This window comes from Polypterus senegalus, chromosome 1 (assembly GCF_016835505.1).
Source record: "Polypterus senegalus isolate Bchr_013 chromosome 1, ASM1683550v1, whole genome shotgun sequence".
In the NCBI taxonomy this organism is placed as follows: Eukaryota; Metazoa; Chordata; class Cladistia; order Polypteriformes; family Polypteridae; genus Polypterus; species Polypterus senegalus.
This window is the reverse complement of record NC_053154.1, coordinates 5,412,405-5,439,211: the sequence shown is the minus strand read 5'-3', so window position 1 is coordinate 5,439,211 and position 26,807 is coordinate 5,412,405. Positions and strand designations below refer to the sequence as shown.

The 26,807-nt window shown below is 44.7% G+C and overlaps 1 long non-coding RNA gene across 1 annotated transcript; it reads left to right on the top strand.

Annotated features, from left to right (window-relative positions):
* The first annotated feature begins 744 nt into the window (after positions 1-744).
* On the top strand, positions 745-26,807 carry LOC120523046. Its single transcript, XR_005632554.1, has 3 exons — positions 745-813; positions 25,689-25,853; positions 26,478-26,807. It is a non-coding gene; the product is annotated as an uncharacterized LOC120523046 (long non-coding RNA).

Genomic DNA, 26,807 nt, shown 5'->3' with positions numbered 1-26,807 from the left:
CTATCTATCTATCTATCTATCTATTATATAGTGCCTTTCACATCTATCTATCTATCTATCTATCTATCTATCTATCTATCTATCTATCTATCTATTATATAGTGCCTTTCACATCTATCTATCTATCTATCTATCTATCTATCTATCTATCTATCTATCTATTATATAGCACCTTTCACATCTATCTATCTATCTATCTATCTATCTATCTATCTATCTATCTATCTATCTAATCTATCTATCTATCTATCATATAGTGCCTTTCACTATCTATCTATCTATCTATCTATCTATCTATCTATCTATCTATCATATAGTGCCTTTCACTATCTATCTATCTATCTATCTATCTATCTATCTATCTATCTATCTATCTATCTATCATATAGTGCCTTTCACTATCTATCTATCTATCTATCTATCTATCTATCTATCTATCTATCTATCTATCTATTATATAGTGCCTTTCACTATCTATCTATCTATCTATCTATCTATCTATCTATCTATCTATCTATCTATCTATTATATAGTGCCTTTCACATCTATCTATCTATCTATCTATCTATCTATCTATCTATCTATCTATCTATCTATTATATAGTGCCTTTCACATCTATCTATCTATCTATCTATCTATCTATCTATCTATCTATCTATCATATAGTGCCTTTCACATCTATCTATCTATCATTCTATCTATCTATCTATCTCTCTATCTCTCTGCTTCCTTCCTGTTTCGCTGTCGCAGTGCTTGTTGGGAGTTTGTGTTGGCGCGGATGGCGGTTGTGGTGTGTGGGAGCGGATCCTGAGGTATGTGTTGTTTTGTTTAAACTTTAAATCAATATTCTTTTCTTTTCTAATTTTCTTACTTTTCTTTCTAAGTATTGGTGGAAAAGTTTTAAAAGTACTTATTGTGTGGCTTTAGGCCACGGCAGCCACTATGGCTGCAGGTTTGGAAATGTTGACTCGCCGGCATGGCGTTAAACTTGTGTCGGAGGATTTTATTCCTCTAGAGAGTGGAGAATTGGCTGTGGGAGAAGTTATAGGATGTGCAAACATTAAATCAGCGTCTCGTATGAATGGATCATTAGTATTATTTTTAAGTTCTGTTGATTTGGTATCGACACTTGTCGAAAAAGGAGTCGTAGTCGATGGTGTTTTTGTACAGGTGTATCCGCTGGCGGCTCCGGCCCGTAAAGTTATTTTGTCGAATGTACCGCCATTTTTAAGAAATGACGTACTAGAAAGAGAATTGGAGCGTCACGGTCGCCTCGTATCAAAGATCCGATATATTCCCCTTGGGTGCAAAGCTCCTGCAATAAAACACGTATTGTCTTTTCGAAGGCAGGTGTATATGGTGCTTAACCAGATGGATGTGGATCTTAATATTACTATGCGGTTTAGGCTTGACGGTCATGATTACGTTATTTTTGTTACTTCTGCCGAGATGAAATGTTTAGCGTGTGGCAGTGTGGGGCATTTAATTAAACAGTGCCCCGAAAAGGGGAATCAAAAGGTGGCACATAAAGGGGGAGAAGATGAACAAGGTGTACAGCAGGCTGGACCCTCATCAGCCCTAGAAAGTGCAGCGCAGGGGGTGTCCTCAGTGCCGGTAAGATCAGCCAGTGAGGGGGCTTCTGTTAGTGCGCTGGGGGACAAGGGCGCGAGTGTTGATGAGACTGTGAACAGTGAGGGGGGAGCAGTGGAGTCACAGTAGAACTACCTGCTGTTGTGGATGACAGTGTTTGGGGATCGATTGAAATGGAAGAAATTAAAGATCCTGAAAACAATGACGGTTTTAAACGACCGGCTCAAAAGCGCCATTATAATACAGTAGAAGGAGGTTCTCTGAAAAAGAGCAGCAACGTCGCGGCGGAATCGCCTGTTGCTGACCGAGAGCAGTGCGGCCGCCTTTCCGTCACTGAGAGCAGCTTTGCAGTTTTAGCAGCTGTGACGGAGGAAGACGCCGCGGTAGCTAGTGAAAGTGAGGAAGAGGAAGGCAGTATTTCTGATTCATCCACGGTGTCTGAAGCACAAGACCTAAAAGACAGGGGGGGTTACAGTGCCCAGAGTATAAAAAACTTTCTATTAGAGACCGCTGGGCGAAAAGGAGTCGATGAGTCCGAATTCTTTCCTGACATTGATCTGTTTGTCTCTTCAGTCCGCAGTTTAAGAAAATGTCCGTCTTCGTCCGCAATGTTCACCTCACAAGAGCTGGTGAGATTAAAGAACATACTAAGTAAACTGAAGAGAAAGTCCAAAATAAATAGTCAAAATGAATAGGAATATTAAGATTAACCCCCTTCTGAACTGGGGTCTTCTCGTGAATTGTTTTTTTATATCATCTGTGATTATGGCCAGTATAAAGATTGGGAGCATAAATATCAATGGGGGTAGAAATACTGGCAAGAGATGGGCTCTTTTGAGTTTTAAAACAGAAAAATCTGGATGTAACCTTCTTACAAGAAACTCACATTGATAAGGAAAACCAGTGGGAGTGGAGCCGGGACTGGAGTGGTGGGATATTTTATAGTAATGGGTCCAATGTCAGTGCCGGGGTGGCTGTGCTGTTGACAAATAATATCAATGCGGACATCTGTGGGGTGGATAACATACTGGAGGGGAGATTATTGAGAGTAAAGGCACAGATCCAGGGGAAGGTTTTTAACTTCATAAATGTCTACACTCCGAATGATGGCAATGAGAGAGTACAGTTTTTTAAGAAAGTTGAAGATCTTTTAGAGCAGTGCAGTTCGGAAGAACTCGTGGTGTTGGGAGGCGATTTTAACTGTACCATCAACTCACCATTAGATAGAAATAACGGGATTGAGCCTCATCCTCGCTCTGCCCAAGAACTGCTGAGGATACTGAGGGGAATGGAGATGGTGGATGTATGGAGGAGGAAGAATGGGGAGAGCAGGCAATACACGTGGGGGAGAGTAAGTGGTGGGGAGGTGTCACTGGCCAGACTGGACCGTTTTACACATTCAAACATCACCTTGGTCTGTTCAAATCGAGCTCCATCACACCCACTGGGCTGTCAGATCACAGTTTACTAACCTGCAGTGTGCTGCTTACAGCCTACACACCTCAAAGTGCTTATTGGTACTTCAGAATTTCAAAGAAATATTCAGGTTTTTTTGGAACACATGGAAACTTAAAAAAAGGGAGTTCATCAGCCGGCAACAATGGTGGGATTTAGGGAAGGTGCAGATTCGAGGGTTGTGTCAGCAATACACTAGAAATGTCACTAAATGTTTAAAATCTGAGATGGCTGAATTAGAAGCTGAGGTCACAGAAATCCAGAGGCTTCTCGATTTGGGCCCAACCACACAGCTTACAGAGAGCCTCAAAGATAAAAAGAGGGTCTGGCCCAGCTGTTGGACACCAGAGTTAAAGGGGCTCTGGTGAGATCACGATTTCAGAGCCTAAATGAAATGGATGCACCAACGAAGTATTTTTTTAATCTTGAAAGAAAGAACTCGCAAAGTAAAGTTTTATATTGTTTGCGGGCAGCAGATGGGACAGAGAAACAGCAGCCAGTGGAGATCAGGGAGATTGTGAGGGACTTCTATAAGACTTTGTATGCTGCAGAGACGGCTCAAGATGACAAGGACTGCCATCAGTTGTTACAGAATCTTCCTCAGCTTCCTAAAGGAGATGTCACAAACCTGGAAGCAGCTATAACTTTATCAGAACTTTCTGATGCTTTGAGGGGGCTTAATGTGGGCAAGGTTCCGGGTATTGATGGGATCCCAGTTGAATTTTATAAAGAATTTTGGGATCTCATTGGTCCAGACTTCCTAGAAGTGTTCACAGAGAGCATCAGGACGGGTGTCTTACCCCAGAGCTGTCGGAGAGCAGTGATAACCCTCCTTCCTAAGAAGGGAGATTTGAGTGAAATTCGAAACTGGCGGCCTGTGTCACTGCTGTGCGCTGGCCAACAGACTCAGGTCTGTCCTGACTAAAGTGGTGCATCCAGATCAGAGCTACTGTGTCCCTGACAGAACCATTTTTAATAATATTTTTTTAATTCGGGATATTTTGGCTTCCTCAGAGCTTCTTAATTTTAAAGTTGGCTTACTCTCCTTAGATCAAGAGAAAGCATTTGATCGGGTCAGTCATTCCTACTTATGGGGTGTGATGAGGGCTTTTGGTTTTGGGGAGAAATTTGTTAAAATATTCAGTTACTCTATAGTGACATTTCTAGTGTAGTGAAAGTCAATGGTGGCTTGTGCGCCTTTCACAGTTCAAAGAGGAGTTCGTCAGGGCTGCTCTCTTTCTGGAATGCTGTACGCACTGGCATTGGAGCCATTTTTAAAGGAGTTGCGAAGAGTGCTGAGTGGATTGTCAATCCCAGAATATACAGTGGAGCCATTTAAAGTTACGGCTTATGCGGATGACATTGTGGTTCTCATCAAGAATCAGGAGGATGTGGATAAGCTGACAGCTTGTCAAAGAGTTATGAAAAATGTCATCGGCAAAAATAAACTGGGCCAAAAGCAGTGCTCTGCTAGTGGGAGACTGGGCCGGGATAAGTCCACCCCAGCTTGAGGGGCGTCTGCAGTGGAGCACTGGAGGATTATTGTACCTGGGAGTCTACCTTGGCAATGGACACTTTGTAAGTAAGAACTGGGAGGGATTACTACAAAAGGTTCAAGATCGACTGGCAAAATGGCTGGATCCTCCCCAGATGTCCTATAGGGGCAGGATGCTGGTTGTTAATAACTTGGTGACCTCCAGCCTGTGGCACAAGTGCATCTGTTTGGAGCCCCCATCACAGCTGATCAAGCAGGTACAGGAGGCTATTGTGAACTTCTTTTGGGACGGTATGCACTGGCTGAGACGGAGTGTGCTGTACTTACCACTGGAGGAAGGCGGTCAAGGACTTATGGATGTTGGGAGTCGAGTGGCTGCTTTCCGTCTACAGACAATACAAAAACTGTTATATTCACAGGAGCAGCACCCATGGACTTTTTTAGCTCGGTTCTTTCTTGACCAGGTTGGACAGATGAGACTGGGGAAGAACATAGTGCTGTGTGAAGTGGACAAGATCAACACCTCACAGTTACCAGCCTTTTATAAAAGTTTATTAAGTGCTTGGTCTCTACTGAGGGTCACAAGGGATTTTGAAAGGACTTCCTTGTTTTGGGTACTGGAGGAACCGCTGCTGTTTAACCATCATGTCAGCTGCTCTTTGGAATTACAACATTTTGTTCATAATTTTGTACAGTGCCATATTACTAAACTTCGTCACTTAATTGATTGGGACAGATTTGGTTGGAAGGACACAACAACAATAGCAGAGGAGACAGGAGTGCACTCTCTGCGATTATTAGGAAAATTCTTGAATAGACTGAGAACATCATTGATCAAGAACTATTGTACACAAATAGAAGATCTGTTTGTTACAAAGATTTGCCCTTCCAGTGACTGTGATTTTCCTGCACTTGTGGTGTCCCCGGCATGTGAGTGGACTGACAGTAAAACTAATGGCTCACTGTCCATAAGCAACCTGCTGGACTTACCATTGCAGTGTGTGACTGGAAAACAACTCTACAGAATGTGTGTGACTGTCAACCATCAAACTCAGCTGAAGACGCATCCTGATACACCGTGGAGAGAGAAACTCACTGTTCTAGAGGGAGCAAAGCCGGCCTGGAGGTCGCTGTACAGGCCACCATTGGCTCATCGGGTGGGAGATCTGCAGTGGAGGCTGTTGCATGGCATTTTAGCGGTGAACTCCTTTTTAGCAATAATTAGTCCTGGGGTTACTGATACTTGTCCTTTTTGTGGTGAAAGAGAAACCGTGTTTCATTGTTTTATGTTTTGTAAGAGGCTTCAGCCTCTTTTTACTGTCATCAGAAATCTGACCGTTAGATTGGGTTTTGTTTATAACGAGGTGGGCTTCTTATTTGGGTGGAAGGCAACAAAACGAACAGCAAATAACGTGAACCTGGTGAACTTCATCATAGGGCAAGCAAAACTAACAATATGGAGAACCCGCAAAAATAAGATCAGTGGGGCTGGGCTTCAGGATACCATTGGGGTCTTCAAACTGTTATGTAAAAGTAGAATCTTAGTGGATTTTAATTTTTATAAATGTACAAAGAATTTGGAAAGGTTTAGGGATATATGGTGTGTAAATAGTGTGCTCTGTGAATGTGAAGAAGACGAGTTACACTTGATGGTATAATATCTCCACACATATACTTAATTAGAGAGTGGTAGGACAGATTGGTTTGGAAATGTTTTCTTCATTTGTTATATTGAATAAGATTATTTTTATTTTTTCTGTATTTGTGTTTTTTTGTCTGTTGGGTGGTGTTATATACTGTTTTTTAACAATTATATCAATAAAGGTTGTTTTTTAAAAATAAAAAAATATCTATCTATCTATCTATCTATCTATCTATCTATCTATCTATCTATCTATCTATCTATTATATAGTGCCTTTCACATCCATCTATCTATCTATCTATCCATCTATCCATCTATCCATCCATCCATCCCACTGTCTGTCATCGGGTGCTGAAGGTCGTCTCTGGTGATGCCCTGCCAAGCCTCTCTTGCAGCCATCTTCAGCTCCTGCTTGTTTCGGGGTGCTTGTCCCCTTCAGTTTTGTCTTCAACATATAGAAGGCCTGCTGTTTGTCACAGTTGGTGTCTCAGGTGTTTATGATTCCTCAGGTGGGTTTCATGGCTTCATAAGACCCCTCGACCTCCTTCTACCCTTTGGTGTCTGCAGTTGCCATTGTTCAACATGAGGACCAGAGCTGTGCCAATGAAAGTCAAAGAAGCCATCATGAGGTTGAAAAAGAAGAATACAACCGTCATAGCCATCAGTGACACCTTAGGATGACCAAAATCAACTGTCTGGAGTATCATGAAGAAGAAAACACACTAGTGGGCTTAGGAATCAGAAAGGGGCTGCTAGGCCAAGAAGGACCCCCACTGCTGTGGACAATAGAATCCTCACTCTGGTCAAGAAAAAGCCCCCAACGCCTGTCTGACAGACCAGACACAGTCTTCAGGGGGCCGATGTGTGTGTGTCAGAGACAACTATCAGCAGAAGACTTCATGAACAGAAACACAGAGGAGGACTCACTGCAAGATGGAGACCACAAAAACAGGATGGCCAGATGACAGTTTGTGACAAAGGACTTCAAAGAGCCTGTAGAATTCTGGGTAAAGGTCTTGTGGACAAACGAGATGAAGAAGAATCCCATCAGAGTGATGGTAAGAGCAAAGTGTGGAGATGACAAGGAACTGCCCGAGATCCAAAGCAGACCACCTCATCTGTTAAACGTGGCGACATTGGGGGTGTTATGGCTTGGGCATGCATGGCTGGCACAGGTCCTGGCACACTCCTCTTCATTGATGATGAAACTGCTGACAGCACAATGAATGCTGAGGTGTGTAGAAACATCTGATCTGCTCAAGATCCATTAAAGGCCCCCAAACTCAGTGGACGACACTTCATCCTACAACAAGATGAGGAGCCAAACACACTGCTGAGGACACACAGGAGTTTATCAAAGCTAAAAGAAGGGAAAATTCTGGAATGGTCAAGCGAGTCACCCGATTGAAATCAAATCGAGCAGGCCTTCCATACGCTGAAGAGAAAATGTGAGGGGTCAAGCCCCCCAAAACAAGCAGGAGCTGAAGATGGCCGTATGAGAGGCTTAGCAGAGCATCACCAGAGAAGACCCTCAGCCCCTGGTGATGTCTGTGAATCGCAGACAAGAAACAGTCACTGCATGTGAGGGATAAGCGACAAAGAATTAAATGTGACGACGACTTTCACAGACCTGCCATTGCTGTGTCCGAACATTATGGTGCCCCCCTGTAGAAACAGCGTTGGTGAGACTGAAATGTCTGCAGATCCCCTTAAGTGAACGTCTGCAGTGTGCACTTGAATCCCGATGTCTGAATTATTTGATTTGTACTTTTAAACTGTGAGGCGGAGGGGGAAAACAAGGAGAAAGGGGTCTTTGTGCCAAACATTGGGGGGCTCTGTATACACACACACACACACTCACGTTTTCACATTTTTTTATGTTGTCACCGTGCATTAAACTCATTTAAAGTCACACACACACACCCACACAGTGTAATGCACTTTAAAGTAAATTAAATTATTATAGAGTGTGGATTGTATGAATAGTTTTGAATAATCACGTGGCCTTAAATATATTCTAGTTATAAGTTGGTTATTTTCCATCCATCCATCCATTTTCTAACCCGCTGAATCCGAATAGGGTCACGGGGGTCTGCTGGAGCCAATCCCAGCCAACACAGGGCACAAGGCAGGAACCAATCCTGGACAGGGTGCCAACCCACCGCATGACACACACAAACACACCCACACACCAAGCACACACTAGGGCCAGTTTAGAATCGCCAATCCACCTAACCTGCATGTCTTTGGATTGTGGGAGGAAACCGGAGCACCCGGAGGAAACCCACGCAGACACGGGGAGAACATGCAAACTCCACGCAGGGAGTACCCGGGAAGCGAAAGTTAAAAACATTAAGAAAGTACATTTAAACTAATTAAAATGATGACATTATTGGAGTGTGTGGATGAGGACTTTCCTTCACATTCACTAACCACGTTGTAGAATATGGAGGAATATTTCGGACAAAATGAAATAAATAAATAAATGAGTAAATAAATAAAAGTACTGTGAAATGTGAGCATAAATAAATAAATGTGTCATGAAATGAGAGCATAAATAAATAAATGTGTCACGAAATATGTTTTTCGTTGCTTATTTATTTATTTCATTTTGTCCGTAACATTCCTGCAAACCGTCATGAAATACGACTTGAAATAAAACTGTCACTTTCACTCGTCAAAGTTGAGAGGCGGCTCTAACACCCTCTAGTTACTGATTGGTGAATCGATAGCACACGAATTAATTAGAAAAATGCTTACTACTGCCGATGAAATGGATTCTGCCGAAGATATTACGTATTTCAGAGAGAGAATTGAAGATTTATCGGAAGAAATGACAATGTTGGCGGCCCTTTTATATGGCGTTATTTCAGTGCCACTATTCTGAGCGCACGTAAAAAAAGATTGCAAGTGCAAGTGTTGCATTTTGAGGAGAAATTTATTTTGAGCGTACAAAAGCTGAATTTGAGTGAACAAAATTCATTGCTGCGTGCAAAAAATGTATTTCAGTGTTTGCGCTTATCCATATACACACACACAATAGCACCCCCTCTCGCTCAGTTTTTTCATTTGCGCTTGCTGCAATGTGTTGCTAGCTCACAACATTCTCTGCTGCGACGCTCAACTCTCTGTACACCGTTATAAGTGTGCCACAAAACCAACCAATCACAGACTTGGTTTCAAAAATTCTGATTGGCTCTTACGGTCTCCAATCAGCTCGCTAGCTGCTGCATTCCGGAAACAGTCCGAAATGTAGCTAAATCCAGCTAAACTCAATTAAACCCCAATTTGCGGATAATATCTTTAATTATTTTATTTTAAAATATATTATTTGTTAAGACTATCGTTGGTGTAGTATAATGTAGTTGCATTATACAACCATGCCAGCTAGTGAGCTGATTGGAGACCGTAAGAGCCAATCAGAATTTTTGAAACCAAGTCTGTGATTGGTTGGTTTTGTGGCACACTTATAACGGTGTACAGAGAGTTGAGCGCTCGCAGCAGAGAATGTTGTGAGCACAAGCGCAAATGAAAAAACTGAGCGAGAGGGGGTGCTATTGTGTGTGTGTATATGGATAAGCGCAAACACTGAAATACATTTTTTGCACGCAGCAATGAATTTTGTTCACTCAAATTCAGCTTTTGTACGCTCAAAATAAATTTCTCTTCAAAATGCAACACTTGCAATCTTTTTTTACGTGCGCTCAATATTTTTTTACGTGTGCTCAGAATAGTGGCACTGAAATAACGCCATACTTTTAGATCTGAGTATCTGACTCTTGTTTTACGAGTATAAAGTCAGGTGCATATTCGCAGCTACTTTTTCAAACAACTGTACAGCTCTGATCAGTGGTAAAGTTGTTCAGTTCAAAATATTAGTTGGAGCTGCTCTGGGTATTCCATGTCAAGGTACCTAAACTAATAGAGCCGTTGCAGCTCACCGTATATCAAACTGGCTCACTCGCCTTGTGATCGTCTTCTCTGATACACCATATAGATCTGCAATCTGTCGTACTTTTAAACCGCATAACAGAAGGTGTTCTGTTGACTCAGCTGGAATGGCAAAGGATGGACGTCCAGAGCAGGGAACTGCATCACCTGAACTGGAGTGTAGTCGAGTCCGTTCCACTTGTTCTTCGATAATTTCAAAAATAGTTTCATCTATATCGGAGTCTAAAAGGGCCGCCAACATTGTAATTTCTTCCGATAAATCTTCAATTCTCTCTCTGAAATACGTAATATCTTCGGCAGAATCCATTTCATCGGCAGTAGTAAGCATTTTTCTAATTCATTCTTGTGCTATCGATTCACCAATCAGTAACTAGAGGGCGTGTTAGAGCCCGCCCTCTCAACTTTGACGAGTGAAAGTGACAGTTTTACTTCAAGTCGTATTTCATGACGGTTTGCAGGAATGTTACGGACAAAATGAAATAAATAAATAAGCAACGAAAGACATATTTCGTGACACATTTATTTATTTAGGCTCTCATTTCATGACATATTTATTTATTTATGCTCACATTTGACAGTACTTTTATTTATTTACGCATTTATTTATTTCATTTTGTCCGAAATATTCCTCCATAGTAGAAAGCTACATAGGAATCAAAAGAAAATACCGTAAAAGAAATGCAAAAATATAAAGGGAGTTCTACAAGTTTCACCAGTAAATTTAAAATGGCTAACAAAGCACATAAAAACAGAAATAATGTTTAAAAAAAAAAAAAACATAAAAACATCACAGTGGTCTTTATTAGAAGTAAAAAGTGTGGCAGAGCGGCTGAGCAGATGCCAGTTCAGAGCCCATGATGCCCGGCTGTGTGACTCCTCAGAGTGACAGGTCACCTCCCAGTGCTGCAGTTCTTTCCAGTTGTGCCCAGTATGTTACAGCTGTGTGCGATGGTGTCCATGATGAAGGGCGCTATATGACCTGCGCTCCTCAGGACACTCGGCCTAATGCTTTTGGGAGAGAGCTGATGGATCTCAGAATGTGCCAGTCTCCTTCTTGGTGATCCTTGTAAAGTTTTACTTTGCAGACTTTTCTGCTTGTGAATGGCTCTCACAGTTAAAGGAGCGATTTACATTCAAAACTCTCTACTTATAGTGATATAAAATAATGAAGTCAAACGTTAGAAAGGCACAGTACTTAATTAGGTCCCCAGTGTTTAACCACGGCAGAAACAGCCATAATGTGAATTGGATAGTTATAAGAAAAAAAATGAAATCCTGTCATAGTGAAGCGCCATCAGGTGACGAGGACGTCATATTTGCTGTTTCCACTGGTGGCTCCTTTTGTTATTTGTGTTAACGAAAGACTAAAAGTCTCAACAAACAAGAAAACTGACGAACCTCCAGGATGGAAAGGCCCATGACTGCCATGAGCAGCTCCCTAAAACTCTGCCATTGGCACAGCGGGCAGTGAACTGAAGAAATGGCAAAGAACACGGGGCAGCTGAACAAAGAGCACCCGATGTGAGAGCCTGCTGCCCACCGGCCTTCCTTTTATTTTGCACTTGTCCATGATTAGCAGTGCGCTAAAGAGCTTTAGAAGAAAAGGGCTTTAATGTAATAATAATAATGATGATGACAATGATAATCATAGTATTAACATTAGTCATTTATTATTTTAGTAATAATATTGTTACTATGGTTATTATTTTTTTCTACTATAGGGTGTATCTATCTACACACATACGTATACTAACACACCCACGTATATATATATATCCATCCATCCATCCATTGTCTAACCCGCTATATCCTAACTACAGGGTCACGGGGGTCTGCTGGAGCCAATCCTAGCCAACACAGGGCGCAAGGCAGGAAACAAATCCCAGGCAGGGCGCCAGCCCACTGCAGGGTACACACGCACCAAGCACAATTTAGGATTGCCAATGCACCAAACCTGCATGTCTTTGGACTGTGGGAGGAAACGCACGCAGACACGGGGTCTCCTAACTGTCAGGCAGCAGCGCTACCCACTGTGCCACCATGCCGCTCTCAGCATATATATATATATACATATAAGTGCCACGGAGGACAGATGGGCATCCCAGGAGCAGTTCCACCACACCTTACGTTAGGTGGCAGTGGTGAGTTGGAGACGTCCCAGCTTAGACACCCACAGGGCTTCATGGGAACTGGAGTCTGAAAGTGCAACCCTATCAGGATCCTTGGGCGCCACAAGAAGGCGCTGTCATGGGAGGACTGTCCTGGTTCCCATACAAACTGAAAGTGTTTCCCACAAGTCGTGCAGGGTCACTGGAAGCCATTCCGGGTCCAGCATAAAAGGTGCCTGCTGCCTTACCTAGAGAAGTCAAGAGTCAGGTGGCAGCAGGGGACACTTAACTGGAGGTGGAAGGAAAGAAAAAAGGTTCATTATTTGTATGGTTATTGGCTGAGCTTCTTTGGAAAAGTGCCTGGTGAAGTAAAAATTCATCATTGGAATGTGACTGCGTTGGACATTATTGGGTCTGAGTCTTGGGGCTCAGTGGTGTCCCCTACTCATTAATGTATATATAACCCTTTTATATGTATATATATATATTGTCAGGGATGCCAGGGGCAACGACCCGGCCGGGACGCCGTGAGGGACCAGAAGAGGGTCAAGGCCCACCCTGGATCACGTGGGGGCCGCCTTCCCGGTTGCTCTGGGGGCCACGGGTTGAGGGCATGGATGACCCACCCTGTAGGGGCCCATGGTCACCGCCAGGAGGCGCCCCAATGCCGTGGGGACCTGTTACCTCAGCACTTCCGCCACACCAGGAAGTGCTGGGGGGAAGAATAAGGATGTTACCCGGAGAGCTGCCGGGAGAACAGCCGGCACTTCCGCCACGCTGGGGCGTGGCCAACGGGGGAGTGTCGGAAGCACCTGGAGCTCATGTATAAAAGGGGCCGTCTCCCTTCATTCGAGGCTGGAGTCGGGTGGAAGAAGGACGAGGCACGAGGAGAAGGCATTTGTGTCCAGGACTGAGTATTGGGGTGTTTTTGTGCACAATTGACTGGGTCTTAGTGACCATTATATTTGTAAATAATTGTAAATAAATGTGTGGTGGTTTGAAAAACAACATGTCCGCCTGCCTGTGTCCGGGTCGGCTCCACTATATATATATATATATATATATATATATATATAATATGCAGTCATGGCCGAAATTATTGGCACCCCTGGAATTTTCCCAGAAAATGCACCGTTTCTCTCAGAAAATTGTTGCAATTCCAAATGTTTTGGTATCCACACGTTTATTTCCTTTATGTGCATTGGAACAACACAAAAAAACAGAAAAAAAATCCAAATCTGACATCATGTCACACAGAACTCCAAAAATGGGCCGGACAAAATGATTGGCACCTTTTCCAAATTGTGAGTAAAGCGTTTTATTTCAAGCACATGAGGCTCGTTTGAACTCACCTGTGGCAAGAAACTGGTGCTGGCAAAATAGCAATCACACCTGAAGCCAGTTAAAATGGAGACAAGTTGACTCAGCCTTTGTGTTGTGTGTCTGAGTGGGCCGCACTAAATATGGAGAACAGAAAGAAGAGCAGAGGATTGTCTGAGGACTTGAGAACAAACATTGTGGAAAAATATCAACACTCTCAAGGCTCCAAGTCCATCTCCAGAGATCTTCATGTTCCTTTGTCCGCTGCGCACAACATAATCAAGAAGATCACAACACATGGCTAATCTCCCTGGACGTGGACGGAAGAGAAAAATCGATAAAAGACTGCAATGAAGGAGAGTCCGAATGGTGGATAAACAACCCCAATCAACCTCAAAACGTATTCAAGCTGCTCTGCAGACTCAGGGTGCCACAGTGTCAGCTCGAACTATCTGTCGACATCTGAACGAAATGAAACGTTATGGCAGAAGAGCCAGGAGGACCCCACTGCTGACACAGAAACATAAAAAAGCCAGACTGGAGTTTGCCAAAATGGACTTGAGGAAGCCAAAATCCTTCTGGGTGAACATCTTGTGGACAGATGAGACCAAGGTAGAGCGTTTTGGTAAAGCTCATCATTCTACTGTTTACAGAAAACGGAATGAGGCCTACAAAGAAAAGAACAACGCAGTACCTACAGTCCAACATGGTGGAGGGTCGAAGATGTGTTGGGGATGTTTTGCTGCCTCTGGCACTGAAGGCCATGACTGTGTGCAAAGCATCATGAAATCTGAAGACCACCTAAAGATATTGGGGCGCAATGTAGGGCCCAGTGTCAGAAAGCAGGTTCTGCGTCAGAGGTCCTGGGTGTTCCAGCAGCACAATGACCCCAAACACACCTCGAAAAGCACCCAGAAATGGTGAAAGACAAAGAGCTGGAGAGTTCTGAAGTAGCCAGCAATGAGTCCGCATCTAAATCCGATTGAACACTTATGGAGAAGGCGCCCTTCAAATCTGAGAGACCTTGAGCAGTTTGCAAAAGAAGAGGGGTCGGAAATTCAGTTGAGATGCGTAACAAGCTTGGTGATGGTTATAGGAAGCGCTTGATTTGAGTTATTTTTTCCAAAGGGCGTGCGACCAAATATTAAGTTGAGGGTGCCAGTAATTTTGTCCAGCCTGGTTTTTGAGTTTTGTGTGAAATGATGTCAGATTTGGCTTTATGTCTCTATTTTTTTGTGTTGTTCCAATGCACATAAACGTGTGTATACCAAAACATTTGGAATTGCAACAATTTTCTGGGAGAAATTGTGCATTTTCTGGGAAAATTCCAGGGGTGCCAATAATTTCAGCCATGACTGTGTGTGCTTTATTTATATATATATATATATATATATATATATATATATATATATATATATATATATATATATATATATATATATATATATATATATATATATATATATATATATATATATATATATATATATATAGGCTTCTCTGTCCAGGATTGTCTGCTGCCTTGTACCAAGTAAACAGAACTTGGCTTTACTGGAAGTCCTAAACTGGCCTAAACTGCCCGAGTTGTTCTCGGGTAATGATTTAGTGATTCATTTCACAAATCAAATAAATGTGAATTCTGTCAGATGTTTGCAAACCAAATGAAGGAGAAACGTGAGAGTCATTCGAGAAAAAAATGAACAAGAATCGTGTGAGGTGTTCGCCAATCAAATGAAGGAGAGTTGTACGGGTAGTTCACAAAATCAATACACAAGAATTGTGTGAGTTATTCTCGGGTAATGATTTAGCAATTCAAATCACAAATCAAATGAATAAGAATTGTGTGAGTCGTTTGTGAATCAGATGAACGGGACTTGTTCTCAGGTTATGGTTCAATTTGAACTTGGAAAGGATCGGTGATTTTTTTCTTTTTGATATACTTTATTAATACCCAAGGGGGAGTCAAAAATTGTTGCAGGGGTGCTGTACAATTTCCAGGTTAAAGATATATGTGTGATACAATTAATGAGCCCTAAAAAGTGTGCACTAAAATGAAGTTCAAAGCAAAATGGTTGATTGAAATTAGATTTTTTTTGTATTGTTTGGTTGTATGCATGCCCAGCGGTGGGCTGGCGCCCTGCCCGGGGTTTCTTTCCTGCCTTGCGCCCTGTGTTGGCTGGGATTGGCTCCAGCAGACCCCCGTGACCCTGTAGTTAGGCGGGTTGGATAATGGATGGATGGATGGTTGTATAAAAAAAATTGTTAAATGCACAAAGGAACATAAATTTGTTTAAAATGATGCTGATGTATACTGTTTTAAACACCTACAAATAATGAATTGTAAAAAGCAATACGTTCTAATATAAATGTGTTGTTACTGTATTGTACTTGTATGTTGAATGAGAAGGAATTGTCAATAGCAGAGTTTACGTTTTCTGCTAATGATTTAGTTGTAACTACAAAGAATCAGAAGAGAAGTGAAGGAGAGCCGCGAATCAGACAGGTGACAGATAGATATGTGAAAGGCACTATATAATAGATAGATAGATATATAGATAAGGCACTATATAATAGATAGATAGATTGATAGACAGATAAATAGATAGATAGATAGATATGTGAAAGGCACTATATAATAGATAGATAGATATGAAAGGCACTATATAATAGATAGATAGATAATCCCAAGAGGAAATTCACATACAGCGGCACTCGCACATGCGCTTTAGACTAAAGGCGGACGACACCACGCATGCGCTTTAGCTCAACCCTAAGTTCTACTGAATCGACCACAACCCCCGTAAACCCATTTTAAAAGAACGAATCTTTGGCGAATCGCCCGTCAGCGCAGCGCACCTTACATGTCATGTGCCAGCCACCAGTCCGCGCTGCCTGCCTACAATTCGCCCGCTCGTTATGTCATAATGAGACCAGATGCCACTTCCGCTAACCACAAATAGGCGGTGCGAGTAAACCGCATCGGTCAATGCCAGGGCAGTCAGGGCGCTGCTTTTGCGAATCTCTCGTGCAGATGGTAGTGCCCCGTCTCCCGATGTCTGCACACCGAATTCCTGCTGAGCTCTCCGCAGCACGTGTAGCTCCCGTTCTCGTAGCGGCCTTGGTGGTTGATGATCGTCTCGAATTCGTATTCCAGGCTGTTGGCATTGACTCTCGCCACTTCCTGCGCCGTGTACACTTCGCCCTTTTCCTCGATGGCACCGCGCTTCCCCATCAGCAGCCCGTAGCTCTCGTGCACCTCGACGTACACGTTCTTGTAGCTGATGTCTTTTGTACCCAAGAAATGGGACACCTCGTGGATGAGCGTGCCCGGCTTGGAGTCTTTGCGGAGGTCGTCGGGTGCCCCCCAGAACTGCTTGCACAGATATACCGTGCGGGTCTCGTCGTCGGGGTTCACGTAAGCGAAGGTGTTTCGGAACCTCGGCGAGTCGTTCTCCTCGAATCGGATCTCCCGCAAGGTTTTCAGCAGGTCTCGTAGGAACTGCTCCGTGGGTATGGCGCAGAACTTGTAGGGGTCCACGAGCTCCGAGCAGGTGTGCACGAACCTGATCGGGAAGCCGTAGAAGTTCTTCTTCAGCGCATCCTCCACGATGTCCAGTGCGGCCCTTCTCGCCTCCTCGGCGCTCGTCGCCTTCTCCCCGGTCATCGGGGCGCCCTCCTTTCTCATCGCGGCGGCCGCGGCGGACCCGTCCAGGTGCTTACAGGCGCCGTCTCCTTTCTCTTTCGCGAGGACGGTGGGCATCTCGTGGGCACAGTGGGGCTGCTTTCTTTAGCTGCGGTTGTTACTCTTTGAAATTGAAACGGGACCCTCCGCCATAGACGTCACGAGAAGGACTTTATGGAGAGTCGCGTTATCCGGTGAAAGTGAAACCAACTGCAGCCGCGAAAGAAAAACGTGGCGGAGCTCCGAGGCTGTTAATCAACAACTCGATCGAGAACAGCCCTGCGTGAGGAGCAGTAGAGGGGACTTCCTGGAATGGGACTGAAGTTAAAGTGACAGTTGATGGCTACCCAAACATAAGTTTTATAAAGTGTCTACAGCCCTCCATCCACCCATTTTAAAAAACCCAGGCATTCGGAGAAGAGTCGTGGAGAATGTGGAGCCCATCCGAGGCAGCATCTGAGGCAAGGCAGGAAGAATCCACAATAAAAGCAAAAGTTTCAGGTCAACATAAAATGAACACAACTGATTGGCAGTAAATAGTAGGGGCAGCCCTGTTAATATGCAGAAGGATACCAGGCTTCTCCTCTGGAGTCCCCCCTGTGTGGAGTTTGGATGTTCTGCCCGTGTCTGTGTCTGTTTTTTTCCCGGTGCTCTGATTTCCTTCCACAGTCCAAAGACATGCTGGGGTTTGGACTGGTGATTTAGAATTGGACACCGTGGACAGACCCCAGCTCCCTGTGACCCTCAGGTTTTTAAGAGTGATTCCAAAGTACTTCTTTTCACAGCATGTAAAGGTCTTTTAAGCATCATCCCTCCCTTTATCCTGAGCTGGGTGATGGGGCAAGCTGGGGTCTATCCCAGCAAGCAACGGGTGCCTGGAGGAACAATCCCAGGACAGGGTGCCAGTTCATCACAGAGTAAAGACACAGACACACACAATGTCAGGCCGTGAGAGGAAACTGGAGCACAAGAGATGACCCACGATGTGAACCCTGGTCTCCTTATAGCAAGGTGGCAGCGCTGCCATGTGGTGTTATGGGTCCACAGCTCGTGGAGAAAAGGCCATTGATTTTAAATAAATAATCATCGCACCCGAGCGGCTTCCGTGAGGGGGCGTTGTTAGCGGGGCGGGGCGTCGATGTGGGCGTTTCTCACCGTGTGCACAGGTGAGGAACTGCCCACATTCGTGATTGCTCCCGTGGCTAATGCTGCAGCTGTGATGGCCCCTCACGTTTTTAAAAGAAGCGCGAGTCGGTTTTAGGGAGAGAGAAAGAAACGATCGGAGAAAGGAAAGGAGAGGACGGAGGTTACCGGGAGCAGGAGAGGAAGCAGGTCGGTGAGAGGGAGAGAGCCGCGAAGAGCGGGCGGACGTGCGAGCGAATGAGCGCTCGTGGACAGCTGCATGGAAGCTGGGTGTTAGGCCGACACCCACGTGTTTGTGTTGATGTCGCTCCGCTGGCGAGCAGGTAGCGGGAGTGACCAAGGTGAAAGCGACGAGCCGCAGAAAGGCAGCGGAAGTCGGGAGGCTTGGAGTGGCAGTCCTTGGTGTGAGCGTCCTGGAGACCAAGGAGTCCAAGTCTCGAGGCTGGGATGAGAGCCAAACCGAAGCCAGGAAACGGGAGGTCTCCAGTCTTGCGTGTGTTTGAGGAGGGCAGCTGTAGAGAGCGTCTTGCCTGCTGCTTGGCCCATACGGGATAAGCAGGTGAGACGCTAACAGAAGAGCACCGTATTTGTTGATGGTTTTACGACTGCTTCCTAAAAAGATTTTAACCTCTCGTTTTTAAGGATTGTTTTTTCTATTTATTGGTTTTACTCCACGTTCTTTTTATGGATTATTTAATGAATTTGAAGAACTGCACTATTTATGAACACTGTTTTTGTTGACTGTTTTAAATAAAAGCACTTTTGCACTTTCTACCTTCCCCTTGCTCAGTAATTTGCCTCCATTGACTAGCTCATTCGGCAACATTATCGACGGTGTTGGGTTCAAGTGCTTCCAACATCAAAGGGAGTGTGGAGCCAGAACCCACATCGTCACATGCCACTGCGCCACCCCATTGAAACCCCTGATATCAAAGTGTGGCACGTCAGGGTCAAGTTTGTCAAACTTCACATACTTCACATGCCGCATTAACCCAATGGACTCTCGCACTTTGACGTAGCACACCGTCCTCTAAAAGTCAGCCTGCGTATATACTGTTTATATGCAGTTTAATTCAAACTGCAACCCTCGTTGGTATCTTTGTGGGAATCCCTCCATGCCCACCCTGCCTCAACCTGAATGCACTTCATTAGTATATCTTATAAAAGCATTAATTTGAACAATAAATACAGAATAAAGAAAGAAGGAAGCCCACATCACCAACTTATCTGTAACTTAATACCAGTACTTTTTATTTTTTTTAAATTTCAACTTGAAAGTGAATGTTTCGGGGTTTCTTCAGCATGTCTGGTGAATATCACGGCAGCACACGTCAACATCCTCTGAAGGCAAAATCACCTGTGAGGCCATCGCAGGACAGCTTCTGTGCAGGGACTGAGATGATGCTGGTGACAGCCGAGCTGCTCATAAGTGTGTCCTGATGAGCAGCAACTGGCAACTGGAGGGCAAGCACGAGATTTGGACTGCAGTGCAGGTATTTCAAGGCAGTGATGTAGAAATTGGATTTCTTTCACTCTATAAATGATAGACAAATTAGAAGCAGCAACATCATCATCATTATTATTATTATTATTATTAAATAGTCCAGGGTATCAATGTGCTGCTATTCTTTGTATTTTGATACAACCAACAGTATCACTTGTGGCATGTGAATAAACAACAACAACAACAACAAACAAAACAATTTTAATACCACCACCACCACCACCACTACTACTACTACTACTACTACTACTACTACTACTACTACTACTAATAATAATAATAATGGGCAGCACAGTGGCGCAGTGGGTAGTGCTGCTGCCTCTCAGTTAGGAGACCAGAGTTCGCTTCCTGCATGTTCTTTCTGTGTCTGCGTGGGTTTCCTCCCACAGTCCAAAGACATGCATGTTAGGTGGATTGGCCATTCTAAATTGTTCCTTGTGTGTGTATGTGCCTTGCGGTTGGCTGGCGCCCTGCCTGGGGTTTGTTTCCTGCCTTGCACCCTGGGTTGGCTGGGATTGGCTCCAGCAGACGCCTGTGACCCTGTAGTTATGATAGAGCAGATTGGATAATGGATCGATGGATAATAATAATAATAATTACTACTGCTATGACTACTACTAATAACACAAGTATTAATAATAAAGATAATATAAAATAATACAACAAAAACAAGCTACTACTACAACTAATAATAATAAAAATAAGAAGAAGAAGAAGAAATGCTACCACTACTACTAATCCATCCATCCATTATCCAACCCACACTAGGGACAATTTAGGATCGCCAATGCACCTGACCTGCATGTCTTTGGACTGTGGGAGGAAACCGGAGTGCAGACACGGGGAGAACATGCAGACTCCACACAGGGAGGACCTGGGAAGTGAACCTGAGTCTCCTAACTGCGATGCTACCCACTGTGCCACCACTAATATTAATAATATGATAATAATGTAAAATACAGCAACAACTACTACTACTGCAAATAATAATAATAATAACTATTATTTTTATCATCATCATCATAAATACTACTACTATGACCACTATATAAAATATTAATAATAATTATAATAAAAAATAGTATAACAACTACTACAACTACCACTGCTACTACTAATAATAATCTTCTTCGTCTTCTTCGTATTATTATTATTATCCATCCATCCATTATCTAACCCGCTATATCCTAACTAGAGGGTCACGGGGGTCTGCTGGAGCCAATCCCAGCCAACCCAGGGTGCAAAGCAGGAAACAAACCCCAGGCAGGGTGCCAGCCCACCGCAGGGCACACACACACACTAGGGAGGAAAGCCACGCAAACATGGGGAGAACATGAAAACTCCACGCAGGGAGGACCTGGGAAGCAAACTCAGGTCTCCTAACTACGAGGCAGCAGCGCTACCCACTGTGCCACCGTGCCGCGTATTATTCTTATGATTATTATTAGTAGTAGTATGATTAGTATCAAAATTAAAATACTACTACTATGATGACTTTTACTAATATTAATAATAAAGATCATATAAAACACTACCTACGGTGGGTTGGTGCCCTGCCCTGGATTGGTTCCTGCCTTGTGCCCTGTGCTGGCTGGGATTGGCTCCAGCAGACCCCCATGACCCTGTGTTTGGATTCAGTGGGTTTGATACAAGATGGATAGATGATTAAAACACTACAATAACAACAACTTCTACTATTACAATAACTGATAATAATAGTCATAATAATAAAGATAATAATATAAAATACAACTATTACTACTACTAGTACTAAAACAATTAATACTAATAATACTAATAATAGTAGCACTACTACTAATATTAGTAATACTGATAATAGTGTAAAATACAGCAGCAACAACAACTGCTCCTCCTCCTACTGTACTGGGAGTTTGTTGTGTAGACGGTGAACAGGAAGGTGACAGGACGGTTCCCCCCCACTCGAGGTGCTCCAGTATTACGCACCACCATTTCTTTCACGCAGTCCCTCAGCCTCACAAACTGCTGTCTATCGGTCAGGTGGCCCAAGAGCCAGGAGATTGTGGGGGCATCAAGATTCAGAGCCTTAGAATGGTGCTGAAGGTGCTGGAAACACGACCCTGACACTGGTGCCGGCTTTGTCCCAGTGGCAGTAGACTCTGTGGAGCATGAAGATCAGAGCATCCTCCAAATCTGTATGTGCCCGATAGGCAAACTGCAGCGGTCCGAACTGTTGTGAAACCAGGGGGTCACAGATGTTTGAGGACCAGCCTCTCAAAGGTCTTCATTGGGTGTCCAGTAACAGCAAGTGGTGTGAAGTCCTTGGCACTGGGACCACACAGGATCCCTTCCTCTGCGTGACCGGCTCATAGCCAGTCATTTGTCCAGACATATGGCAACTTCTAAACCAGAAGATGAACAGAAACGCGTTTGAGGAAATATGAAGTTGCCAGACTGGCCAATCAGAGTCACAGGGGTCTGAGCAGGGTTCATGCCAACACAACACCTAGTTACGTTTTTGAGGAGGTACACATGAGGCTATGGCATGATTAGGCATAGCTACAGTGCAGGCTGGTCACAGAGTTGGTATCAATCAGTATTTAGGCCACCTTGGTGGCTGCCCATCCGTGGGGCTCCATTTTGGTAAGTAGAGATGAGCACGCCCCAAACACCAAGCGGGATCCCTCATCTCCCTGCTCCTCAATGTCTCATAGTACTGACTGCCAGCCAGACTCTGGGGGTGCCATTCAGGTAAGTTAAAGGGTGCCCGCTCCGGTCATCAGGGGGACCCAAAGCCTGTGGCTCCATATGGGCTCCCACCATCAGTGGACTCAGGACCGATGACTAGTGCTTTATGTTCCACAGTTGTCTGTGCTTATGGAGGGTCCAGTTCATTTTAATGCACTGAGACTTTTTAGCATGGCTGTCCTACTCACAGTACCGGGTATATCTGATCCACATTCTTGGTAGCAGTGCCAGCACTTTTAGATCAATGCAGATGTTCCAGTTGGAGTCGTGGTACTGTATATGTTAACACACGTGCCTGCCTGGGAGATGACTTCAGGGCTTGTCGAGCTGAATTCTAGGAGGTGCTGCCCCCTAATGTCTCTCCTCTCATTCCTACTGCAGATCTGAAGGACCACAGGCAGATGACACATGACATCACTTCCAGGTTTGGGCATTTGACCCCGCCGCTTCTGCCTCATGAACTTCATACCCAGCACCACCACCCTCTCTCCCCAGTCTGGTCCGAGTTTCCAAATCTGTTAAGATGTATTTATGCAACCTTCTTTGTCTCTTCCGTGTACAACAATATATGGGGACCACCAGTCGGTACCCCGGCCCTTCACCTGCGTTTCCGTTTTTATAACAATGTATGCGGTGTAAAGCAAGTATGCTCAGGAGACATCTTCAGAGTTCAGAAGAGCCAGGCAATTCCACATCCCAGCAGAAAGGGGGTGCTGCCGTTAACATCACCAACAGTTCAGAGGCTCACCAGCCAGAGAACGAGTGACCAAGTCTCAACTCGTGTCCACAAAGACCACCCTATTTGGGTTGGCACCATAAAGATCCCAAAGCCACCAGAGATGGGCTTCCTTTGAGGACCGACATCTGAGGAAGTCACAGCGTACACCTCTGCAGCATCCTGTCTTCGCATGGCAGCAAGCCATTTATTGGGCCCTCTTGTGCAATTTCATGACTTCAGCTTTCCAGTAATTTATAAAGTTAGGTTTCTGGCTGCTACTCCAACTCCTTGATGGCTGACCTGTCTGATTTATCTTACAACCGGAGAAGTGGAAGAAACGTTAAACCAAAGCAAACTCGTTCTGCAGAATTACCTTTGTTAAGGAAGAAGGAAAGTCCTGAGCCCAAACCCACCCTAAACCCACCCACCCTTCTTCAAAGAGTGGGAGTTGAGTGCTCACCAGGGAAGGAATCTCCAGTTCCCTGAGGTCATACTGTCCACTACCATGAGAACAGACGTGGTTATCTGGTCAACAGAAGGGAAGGACATAATCACGACAGCGCTGACCAAACCTTGAGAAGACGGATGTTAGGGAGCAGCAGAACGGAAGACCAACAGAAACCAACGGCTAACAAACAAATGCAAAGAACAAAGGATGGAAAACCAAATAATCTCCAGTGGAGGCGGTGTGACGATGCAGGTCGGCTCCTTGCTCCCTCTTCATTTGAACCCAACAGTCATGAACGGGATGAGCGTGGCAGATGAGGATGCAAGGGGATGGTGAGAAAGTGCAAAAGTACTTTTAATAAAAACCAAGTCCAGAAGCGTGTTCAACGTGCAGCGCATAAACCACAATAGACAATCCAATCAAATGAAGGAAAAAGTTAAAACAAATAAATCCATTAAATGCAGAGTTTAAAACACGCAGGCATTGGATCCTTAATGTGCTTTTTGGTACCGTTTAGTTCGCAGGAATCATCGGGTAGAGGGGTCCTTTCATCGGATTGGCTGGCCCAGTGCTGACTCAGCTGTGGAACGGCCAATAGGGGGAGGCGGCTTGATGGCTGAAGTCTCCAGGACTCTCTGAACAAATCCATCCATCCATCCATTTTCTAACCCGCTGAATCCGAATAGGGTCACGGGGGTCCGCTGGAGCCAATCCCAGCCAACACAGGGCACAAGGCAGGAACCAATCCTGGGCAGGGTGCCAACCCACCGCAGCTCTGAACAAATCAGAATCCTCTTATGTGATGTCATCTACTGTTGATTTCTGCTCTGTACGTGTAATATTCCTATTGTACTATTATATTGTATCGCTTCATTATTCTGTGGCGCGTTTCTCAGAGGGTGATCTGGCTCATAAGATCCTCATTGTTGGGGACCCGAGTGGCAGGACCAGGCCAAGGGGTCGCCCACGTAACACCTGGCTGTGGCAGATAGAAGGTCATTTCTGGATGGTGGGACTGGACCATCTGGTCTGCCTGGGGGGTTGCAAATCGGGATCCCGAGTTGTTTCATCATGTAGTGGGTGAGGGAACGCGCTGTACCAGTGCAGGCTCCCCAACTTGACTTCACTTGACTTGGCTTCATTATTACGTGAGTAACACATCATAACTCGGGGACCCGTCCATTACAATCTCCCCGTATTATTGAAATGCAGTAATAATAACATTTCTGAACAAATCCAAATCCTCTAATGTGATGTCATCTACTGTTGAATTCTGCTCCGTACTTGCGATATTCCTATTGTACTCTTATATTGTATTGAGGATTACTTGTGTTCTCTTCTGTGTATTGTGTTGTGTTGACCCCCCTTTTTTTTGACACCCACTGCACGCCCAGTCTACCTGGAAAGGGGTCTCTCTTTGAATTGCCTTTCCTGAGGTTTCTTCCATTTTTTGGGGAGTTTTTTCTTGTCTTCGTAGAGAGTCAAAGCTGGGGGGCTCCTTGTGTGACTTTGGGCTCTACAAAAATAAATTGTGTTGTATTGTGTCCCCAGCTCACCCATAACTTGTGCAGCCGTCGGAGACTGAGCAGCCGCAGTCTTCATCACCTGACCCCCATCTTGGCTGCCTCCAAACAGCTCCTCCCATCATCCTTCACGCACATGCAGTCATACCTGGGGAGGTGATCGGCCATACTTGACCCACTCCACACAAATGATCGGCGGGGTGAACCAGCCCCTGGACCTCCAAAAGCTACGCTCCTCTGTAGAGCCCCTGATCGTGCTGCCTTTCCTCCCTAGGTGGCCGGATCGTCCTGCCTGAGAGTGCTCTTCAGGCTCGTTATTTTTAACCCCTGAAGCCAATTCTCTTCTGAAACCTTTCTCCTTCTCTCCTTTCTCTCCCCAGGACCCATGCCAGGTCTTTTTAAAACTGTTCAGGTGTGAGGAGCCCCCTGATTGATCCGCCCGCCTGTGTCAGACAGTCCCTCACACTCACTTAGATCCTGCACGGACACCGGGTGTGATCATTTATTGTCCCCCGGACCACACGTCACATACCTCCCCTCCACAGGTGGGTTGTCAATGTTAATTAATTAATTAATTAATTACTTATGTTAATTAGTGGGTGGCACAGTGGCGCAGTAGTAGCGCTGCTGCCTCGCAGTAAGGAGACCCTTAAGGGTTCGCTTCCCGGGTCCTCCCTGCGTGGACTTTGTATGTTCTCCCCGTGTCTGCGTGGGTTTCCTCCCACAGTCCAAAGACATGCAGGTTAGGTGGTCCCTAGTGTGTGCCCTACGGTGGGCTGGTGCTCTGCCCAGGGTTTGTTCCTGCCTTGCGCCCTGTGTTGGCTGGGATTGGCTCCAGCAGACCCCTGTGACCCTGTAGTTAGGATATAGCGAGTTGGATAATGGATGGATGGATGATGGAGCTCAAAGTGCTTTACATGATGAAGAAAGAGAAAAAAAGACAAAATAAATAAGAATTAAAAATAGGGAGCACTAATTAACAGTCAGTCAGTCATCATCCAACCCGTTATATCCTAACTACAGGGTCACAGGCGTCTGCTGGAGCCCATCCCAACCAACACAGGGCACAAGGCAGGAAACAAACCCGGGCAGGGCACCAGCCCACCACAGGGCAGAGCTACATCATTTGTATGAAAATGTGCTATAGAAATAAATGTTGTTGTTGTCAGGAATCTCCTACGTGGTCGGTCAGGAGTCTTCTAACCAGGATAGGACTGAAGAAGAACAGCCCAGAGTTCCAGAGAGAGCCTCCCTGTTTGACTGAGGAGATGAGCTGGAAGTCAGGAGGAGATGGGCAGTGAGCTGGAGAGGTTCATTGAAACACTTGAAGTTAGGTACCAGCTGATGACCCCTCCTCCTGGCCAAGGCTACGGGTAGACTCACCCCAGCTGGACTAGTTTGGAGCAGCAGCAATGCCAGCATTGTCTGAATTTGTCACGAGAGGTCCTGATGTTTTTGTTATTACTGTTAAACGTGCACAATCATTAAAAACACTCAGT